This window comes from Rhagoletis zephyria, unplaced genomic scaffold (genome assembly GCF_001687245.7).
Source record: "Rhagoletis zephyria isolate East Lansing unplaced genomic scaffold, Rhagoletis_zephyria_1.1 Rzeph_scaffold_00120, whole genome shotgun sequence".
In the NCBI taxonomy this organism is placed as follows: domain Eukaryota; kingdom Metazoa; phylum Arthropoda; class Insecta; order Diptera; family Tephritidae; genus Rhagoletis; species Rhagoletis zephyria.
In genome coordinates, this window is record NW_016157204.1 from 238721 (window position 1) to 247853 (window position 9133).

General features: G+C 35.3%; 1 protein-coding gene across 1 annotated transcript in view; it reads left to right on the top strand.

Moving 5' to 3' along the window:
* The window catches only part of LOC108378851 (serine/threonine-protein kinase MARK2-like), a 404011-nt gene that overhangs the window by 199373 nt on the left and 195505 nt on the right, over positions 1 to 9133 (top strand). The window lies entirely within an intron of this gene.

Genomic DNA, 9133 nt, shown 5'->3' on the forward strand with positions numbered 1-9133 from the left:
ATGCTGGTCGACAGGAAGAACGCCCGAAAATTCTACCAGAGGGTTAGGCGACTTACGGAAGGTTTCAAGACCGGGGCGAACTCCTGTAAGAACAACAATGGCGACCTAGTGACCGATGTCCAGAATATACTTAAATTGTGGAGGGAACACTTTTATAACCTACTGAATGGTAGCAGCGCTGAAAGTAGTGAGGAAGACGAACCCGAGTCCCCAGTCGATGATGATGGAGTAGCTGTCCCACCGCCTGACTATGACGAGGTACGAATAGCGATTACGCGGCTGAAAAACAACAAAGCTGCTGCTGCGAGCGGCGGCGAGGAGCAGCTATTCAAGTACGGCGGCGAGGAGCTGATGAGGTGCATGCATCAGCTCGTATGCAGAATATGGTCAGATGAACGCATGCCCGACGACTGGAATTTAAGTGTGCTCTGCCCAATCCACAAGAAAGGCGACCCCGCCATACGCGCCAACTACCGCGGAATTAGCCTTCTAAGCATAGGTTACAAGGTCTTATCGAGCGTATTGTGCGAAAGACTGAAGCCCACCGTCAACGAGCTGATTGGACCTTATCAGTGTGGCTTTAGGCCTGGAAAATCCACCATAGATCAGGTATTCACAATACGCCAAATCTTGGAAAAGACCCGCGAGAATAGGATCGACACACACCATCTATTTGTCGATTTCAAAGCCGCTTTCGACAGCACGAAGAGAAGTTGCCTTTATGCCGCGATGTCTGAATTTGGTATCCCCGCGAAACTAATACGGCTGTGTAAAATGACGTTGAGCAATACCACCAGCTCCGTCAGAATAGGGAAGGACCTCTCCGAGCCGTTTGATACCAAACGAGGTTTCAGACAAGGGGACTCCCTTTCGTGGGATTTCTTTAATCTGATGTTGGAGAATATGGTCAGATACTCTTTACAAGAGCGTACAACTGCTGGCGTATGCCGACGACATCGATATTATCGGTAAAAACAAGGGCAACGTCTGTTCTGCCTTCTCGGGATTAGATAGAGAAGCAAAACGAGTGGGTCTGGTGGTGAACGAGGACAAAACGAAGTATCTCCTGTCATCACACAAACAATCAGAGCATACGCTTCAGCGGCTCCGCTGGCTTGGCCATGTCGTTCGAATGGACAGGAACGCTCCTGCTCTGAGAATATTCAACGCAGGCCGCGATGCTGGTAACAGAGGAAGGGGAAGGCTTCCTCTGCGTTGGAAAGACCAGGTGGAGAAGGTCTTGGCTTCACTTGGCATTTCCAATTGGCGTCAGTTAGCACAGAAGAGAAATGACTGGCGTGCTGTTTTGGACTCGGCCAAAATCGCTTAGGCGGTTACAGCGCCAATAAAGAAGAAGAAGAAGAGGGCAGTTCGCGACGACACAAAACTCAAATAATAGTTAAGTGTGTATTTCGATGGTTAAGTATTATTTGTTACACGATAAATATGATTTTTTGTGGAGCGAATAAAGAACACGTCCGTACTCAACCGCAACCGTACATTTATCTGTTGATTAATGTTGATTAATAGAGAAATATTTAAATATGCACGTACATATATGATATTTATATTTTTAATAAACGATGGACACGTATTAAATTGAAAACTTTAGTTATTCAATTCCTTTAAACTCAAGGCATATACAGTTACTGTAATATTAAAAAAATAGACTTATCACCTTTTAACTTCCAGTTTTCTTTATTTGTTTTAGGCCCGGAACACATATAGACACGTTTTAACAAACTATTTTTTTGGTATTTAATTTATACTAGTAATAATCCCCGAAAATCGGGGTGCTCATGGTCTAAAAATCTGGATATTTCTTTATTCTAAAACCACATGCATTGCCTTTGGTATTTAACTATAACTTTGGTATTTTGCCAAGATCATACTCTACCCAATACGTATACAAATTATTATTTTTATTGCGCACGCTACAATATTTTGAATTGGCGACGTTTAAATACAAACGGAAGTGTTGATGCGCTGGACTATTAATTTTTTATGGGGTAGTAAAATTCATTTCCCTTGTGAATCACATGTTTAAGTCCATTAACTAATCCTTTATATATACATATTGGTATTGCGGTATCCAAACCATTACATTGTAGTTCTTTAACTATTAGGCGAGACCATGAACTAACCCTTAATATATACATAAATACATATTTAGGGCGGGGATTAACATCACAACTGCTCTAACTTTTAGTATCAAGTCATGAGGAGCAACACCCCTACTCCACTTGCTCCTGTGGATATTCAGAAACGGCAGTAGATATCGACGCCATATTAAACATTTTCTTCTCCGGACGACGTATAAACTATTTCTTTATTAACTACCGTACAGTGCTTATTTTTTGGCCACGAAATGGTTCGATCCTTCAAGTGGTTTTGATTAATTACACCAGGCTGAGGTTCAAATACCTAATCCACTTGCAAAATAATCTCTTGTGGCACTTATTTATCTTAATTTTTGAGTCAGGCGATAATCAGATTCTCTGAAACGCATATTTATCGGGGTTGTAAAATACTTTACCGATCCCTCAGTTCGTCCGCCAGGATTTTTTTTAAGTTTCCCAGCATTTTAAAATTATACAAAATTAAAAATAAAGAAATGAAATTGTTCCAAATTGTTGTTGTTGGAAATTGAAAATGAGAATGCCTGCGTGGGGTTCATCTTTCCGTGGAAATATGTATGTATGTACATATATCGAATGATTCTTAAATCTGAAATGTTTGTGCAAAGTTTCAAATCGAGCACCCTAATTTGATATCTAAGTTGTCTCTGTACGATTGTATATAGATATATAGATTTATAAATAAAATAGAACCATATTTGTCTCAGAAAAAAAAACATCGAAATAAACCATGTAAGTTTTATGTATGGGTATGTGTACAGAGGCAAAACCAACATTTTTGCTTTGCAGATCTTTCGCTGTATCACATTCGCATGAACGTAGAAACACATCATTTTGACATTAATAAGTACCGCGACGAAAATCTAAATTCGCCATCAACACCACCTTGTATAAATTCGCCTTGAATCAAAATAAAGCCCATAGCGCTGCAGCGATGTGGTTGATAGTAGGTACTTTCCCTAACAATCCGGACCGGATCCGGTAATTAGAGAATAAGCGAAAAGTTTGCTTTCAAAAATGGAACATAATCCAGAAGTACGGGAACGCAAAAAACCACATTTCGTGCCCAGAATTTGTGAAACAGCTAGTGATGTGCTGAATTTTCGGTACCCAATACTTAAAAAAGATTTCGGTACCCAATACTTCCTTTTCGGTACCCGATACCTATTCTTTACATTAAACCTTCGCCATTATATGCAACTTCAAGTTTAGAAAAACTTTAATTACTAATTTATATGATATCGGCTAAAACACTTGAAGTTATCGCAACAGAGAAATATTATTTTATCAGTTTTAATCTTAGTTGATCCAAGGTTCAAGAAAAATGCTTTTACGGATGAAGAAGCCTTTCAGGGGGGAGATTCTGTAACCAGTTAGCGACAAGTTTCGGACCTATGCCGATTCGAAAATTGTCCCTAACTGGTTACAGAATCTGGTAGCTGGAACAAAAATGCTTCAAAGAGTTTCTCTGCATTATGGCCTCGAAACGACATATATACATCTTTCAATTGAATCCGTATTAAAAGCTCTATAGGCTCCTACATTCGGGTTTTTGTAGGCGAGTCTTCCCTGAACCGTTTTTCCATATTTTTGGCCTATTGGCGCTTTTATTCGAAACCTAAATGTTTCCGTACCGAGTATCGAGAGTATTGGATACTTTTTAAATTGGTACCGAATATCGATCAATACTTAAAATTATTGACACAGCACATCACTGAAAACGGCTGATTCGCGTTGTTTTTGTTTTTGTCACTTAAATGCAAACTCTTGGAAATTGACTTTTTGTTTCACAAATTTTATTTTAAGAATATAAAGATTGAAAATACGTCACGTCCCTTAAAAGCACCAAGTAAATGCAGGCCACATGTAAACACAAAACAGCTGATATGCACTTTGACGCTTTATCCATTTTTAGAGGAGAGGAAGAAGAAGAAACTTACGATCCAATACGTTCCAATTTTCGCTCTCTATTACCGATTTTATTGAGTACGGGAATGATTTCTGGGCTATTTTGGGCACCCGCGGTATCCCGTGTTTACGGTGCCAGACGTACTGATTTTATCAGTACAGTACTGATTTCTCAACTCTTGTACTGATTTTATTCATTTCTTCAATCAGTACGCTAATGCCCTGATTTCAAAATTTGTACTGATTTGTACTGAATTTTCCATTTAAACAAAATACTTTAGCATTTTCTTAAGGTTTTTACATAACGTTGGAACTTCCTTAAACTGTACTGTAAAAAATAGGAAGAAAATGGTTTATTTACACTGTGAGACAAATGGTAGGGGCCAGTGATCGGGAAGGGTTCAAACTACCGGGGAAAGGTATATCGGTAAAAAAGAAGTTATACGTGTCCCGGCGTTTCGCTGGGTCACGTCTAGGAATCGAGATATATCGATTTGAAGTTAGTAACTATCATATAGGGGAAATTGTCACCTTTGGTGGTCTTTTTTTGACATAACTCGAGAACCACTAGTCCGATTTTGCTCAAACAAATTTAAAAAAATTAAAAATTACAATTCCTTTAATCTGTTTATATAACGTTTTTCTATATAATCAACAGTTTTGCCTGTAAAAATAAATGTATGAAGAAAAAAAATATTTTTTGCCTAAAATTTAAATTTTTTTTATTTTTTAAATTCATAAAAAATCCAAAACGGAAAAAAGGCAAGTCGTATTACTTTCACGCAAAGTCACATAACCTTTAAGCAAAATGAGACATAGATCATGAAAATCGATGGACGCGTTTCGCTTTTATTCACAATTAAGTGAAGGTATCTCATTTTGACAAGAAGAAAGGTGACAATTTCCCCTATATGATAGTTACTAACTTCAAATCGATATATCTCGATTCCTAGACGTGACCCAGCGAAACGCCGGTCCAAGTATAACTTGTTTTTGACCGATATAACATTTCCCGTTGGTTTCATCCCATCCCGATTTTGACTGTCGCATAGTGTTATAGTTGATATATTTTAGATAATGTTTGATATGTCCAAGAAATTAATACAACAAAAATATCAATTATTTTATGGGCATATCGCCGGGCCGTTACATTCCAGTTGCGATAATATGATGGAGCTTAAATTATTAAAAAAAAAGGCTGAAATTTGTGTCGAGGGTTAGCTATCTCGAAAATAACTTTCAGTTTAATGACAATAAATTTGAATATTCGAATGGCTTTTGTTTATAACTTACAACTCCTTTTTCTCAATTTACTGACACTGTAAAAGAGTTTTGCATACAAGACATATAGGCCCGTAGTCATAGTCAAAATAAAGTCGACTTTAAAGTTAGTTGCAGCTTTTTTGACAGATATCCCATTGAAAATTATGTCAAAAAGCTGTAACTAACTTTAAAGTCGACTTTATTTTGACTATGACTACGGGCCATAGTATCTAATCGTTTTAGCGAATTATTAGTCTTTCACAGTTTTTGCGTAGTTGAAAAAATTATTTAAGCCATGAGGAAATATAGATGAAGTTCTTAAAAAGTGGTACTTTTTTACAGTTTGAAAAAAATATTTCATTTTGTTTTTTTTTTTCAATACCACAGTACAGCGACGCAACTGAGAGGATCTTTAGAATAAAGTTTGTTTCCTGGCGCAAAGGGAGAAACCGGCTTCTAATTAAAATATTTGAAAGTAAGCTTCAAATTAAAAGTAATTTTAAAATGAAATGTATAGAATTCTTTGACTATTGAAACACTGAAGACGGAAATGATCTCATTATTGCTATTCAAAAATGTCACAAATATAAAATAACTTATTGACTCCTGTGTATAATGATGTGTACACTCATGTTAAAATGAATAACACTTTTATCTTTTATGAACTATATTTTATTTATATACCAAAATATTGTTAAAAACAAGAACTCTGGCGTTTTAAATTTGTTTCTGTTACTTACATTCATAATTTTGCTTTGAATAAAAACGTACTGAAAAGTACTGATTTTTTTAGAAAGAAAAAGTCTAACGTACTGATTTCGCGCATAAAAAATCTGGCAACCCTACCCGTGTTGCGTACGGGAAAGAACCTAGTGTGTTTGAATGTATGGATATGCAACAACGTCGTGTATGTACAAAGACGAAGGGAACATTTTCTTTTCAGATCTTCCGCTGTATCGCTGCCTACATGCACACGAACGTAGCAATGCTTAGAGCTGGAAAACTATCGATGGCGCTGTCGATAGTATCGATGGTTTCTGACTATCGAAAACATCGATGGTTTTGTAAGCACTATCGATAGTTTTCACTCATACATACATTATTCTGTAAGAGTAAAAGCCGGCGGTACCTAGTTTATCTTTTGATGGCGGAAAGGACATTCATCAAAGTAGGGCAAATAAATTCTATTAAATTGAAGCTAAAAATCGTTGATAAACTTTTGTTCCTTAACAGAAATATAGGCATATTTTAGCAATTCTGATCTCATTTTCAATAAAAGTTGTTATTTTATTTTATGTTTGTAGGCCTGATCTTACAAATATACAAAAATACGAAAAAAACACACACTCAGAAAAAAGCATTTCCATAAATCAAGAAAACAGTATCCTTATTTTCGAGTTACTGTTGTTTCCTTAATATTACGAAAAATTTACTCAATTTCAGAAATTTTTCCTTAATTTAAAAATAAAGCGTCCTTAATTTGAAGAAGTAAATTTATTCAAAATAAGTAATAATTTCCTCAATATAAGTAATAATTTCCTTGAATAATTTTGAATTTTGTCAGTGCTGTTAAGACAAAGTTAATTGTTGTAATTGCTTCTGGTTCTGTGATCGCAGGTTCGAATCCGGTTGGAGGTGGTTAGAGTAAAGTAAAGTAAGTCAATTATTTCAATTTAAATATTAATTACAAATTGTAAAATTAATTTCATGTATGGAAAAGCCTAAATACTCAAATACCATAAAAATAAATTAGATAAATTTGTTTTTTGAATACTGTTTAAAAAATTACAATACAAAAAATAAATAAAAAATACAAAAAAAATATAAAAAAAAATTGCCTGCTCTGGGACTCGAACCCTTGCCACTGCTTGAGCGCCGCGAGCAAAATGACATACTTATTCCTTTCACGGGGGATGAAATGGCAAGTAAATTTTTCCTAAAAACTAAGGAGTTCTGTTTTCCTTAAACTGAGTCAAATCGTTTACTCAAATTAAGGCAGCCATGTCACTGGAGCCATTTCAAGGTAATATTTCCTTAGACTAATATACTCTTTTCCTGGCATCAAGGAATGTTTTTTCTAAGTGCACATTAAGTTTTAACCGAAAAACAAATATGTATACATATATAACAACAAATTAAATTAAATGACAAACCAACTCACATTGTTTATGTTTAATTTTCGGACCTTTTTAATCAAAAATATCGATAGTACTATCGATAGTATCGATGGCTGTGACTATCGACGATCGAAACTATCGATGGCCACGACTATCGATAGTTTTTCAGCTCTTGCAATGCTTTGATCGCTATGAAACAAAAACAGAGACGAAAGCGAATAAATTTAACAATTTTTCATTCTCTTATGTCTCGCTGAGACGCTGCCTATCGAAATGAACGTAGCAATGCTTTGCTCAATATAAAAATTTTAAAATTTTCGACGCAAGAATTAATAAGGCGAACTTAGCAACTGGCTGAGTCAGTGGGATGAAAGAAGTCTGATGAGGAAATGTGGTGATTTCCGAAATAGCTATCACTTCTGCCATTTTTTCACATTATTGTTGCTTTTCCACAATAAGTTTTCATTAAAAAACGACCTCAAGCTCAATAAAAATTGTTGAATATAATAATTCAATTCTTTAAAAAGTCATTGATTATTAATATTTATACATACATTCAGTTTGGACCCAATTCAAAATGACACTGTTTGCCGCTTATGTTTATTAATTGTTAAGATCTTTCAATTAAAACACAATTCATTCCCTAACAAATACCATATAAACCTGAAAATTCATCAAATTTTCATCAAAATTTCAAACTTTTTTCTTAGAAGTGACCCTATTCGATTTTAGTGTAACAAGTTGCAAGTGGCAAAAATTACCGTTGATTTTTTGGAAATTTTTTGCCGAAGGTGCTGCGGTTTTCTTCACATAAAAATAAATTGTGTTTATTCGTTATATGGAAAAATCAACGGTAATTTTAAGCCACTTGAAACATGCATGTTGTTACACTGACGGTGGCAATTAATATCGATAGCGTAGCGCTGCCACTGAACTTCAAAATATTTAAATATTTTAAAAAAATTTAAAAGAGCACTTAAAAGGAGAATATTGTAAGTAAAATGGTAATAGGGCACGAAAAATTTAGGTACTTAGGCGGGTTGGGTAAATTAGCGGGGAGGTACTTAAAAGAGGGATTTTCTTCAGATTACATTCAAAAATCCACGGTGCCCAAAAATGTTGGTTACTTAGGCGGGTTTCACTGTAATTCGAATCACATATTTAAAGTCCATCAACTAACCCTTTATATGTACATATTTGTATTGCGGCATCCAAACAATTATATTGTAATTCTTTAACTATTAGGCGATACCATTAACTAGCCCTTCATATGTACATACTTAGGTTGTGGATTAGCATCACAACTGCTCTAACTTTTTGTATCAAGTCATGAGGTGCAACTCCCCTACTTTTACTTGCTTCTGTGGATATTCAGAAACGACAGTACATGATTCAATAATACAAGGTTCGATAAACTGACAGTTGTCTCTCTCGCACCGCTCCCTTAGCAGTGGCACCGTGTTGCTTCTTTGCAAATTTACATGGAAACACTGTAGCTTTGGTGTGAAATAAAAGTATAAGCTTTTGTGCAATATGTTTATTTGTATATGCATATGAAGCATATTAAACTGACGAAAACCTAAGCATTGGATGTTTACATCAATCTCATAGTAGTCTTATTTTAATTTTGAGTAATTTTGCAGTTTTTATACGGTTAAATACACACAGAAAAAAAAGTTGTAATTCCAACAATTTTATATTTAATTT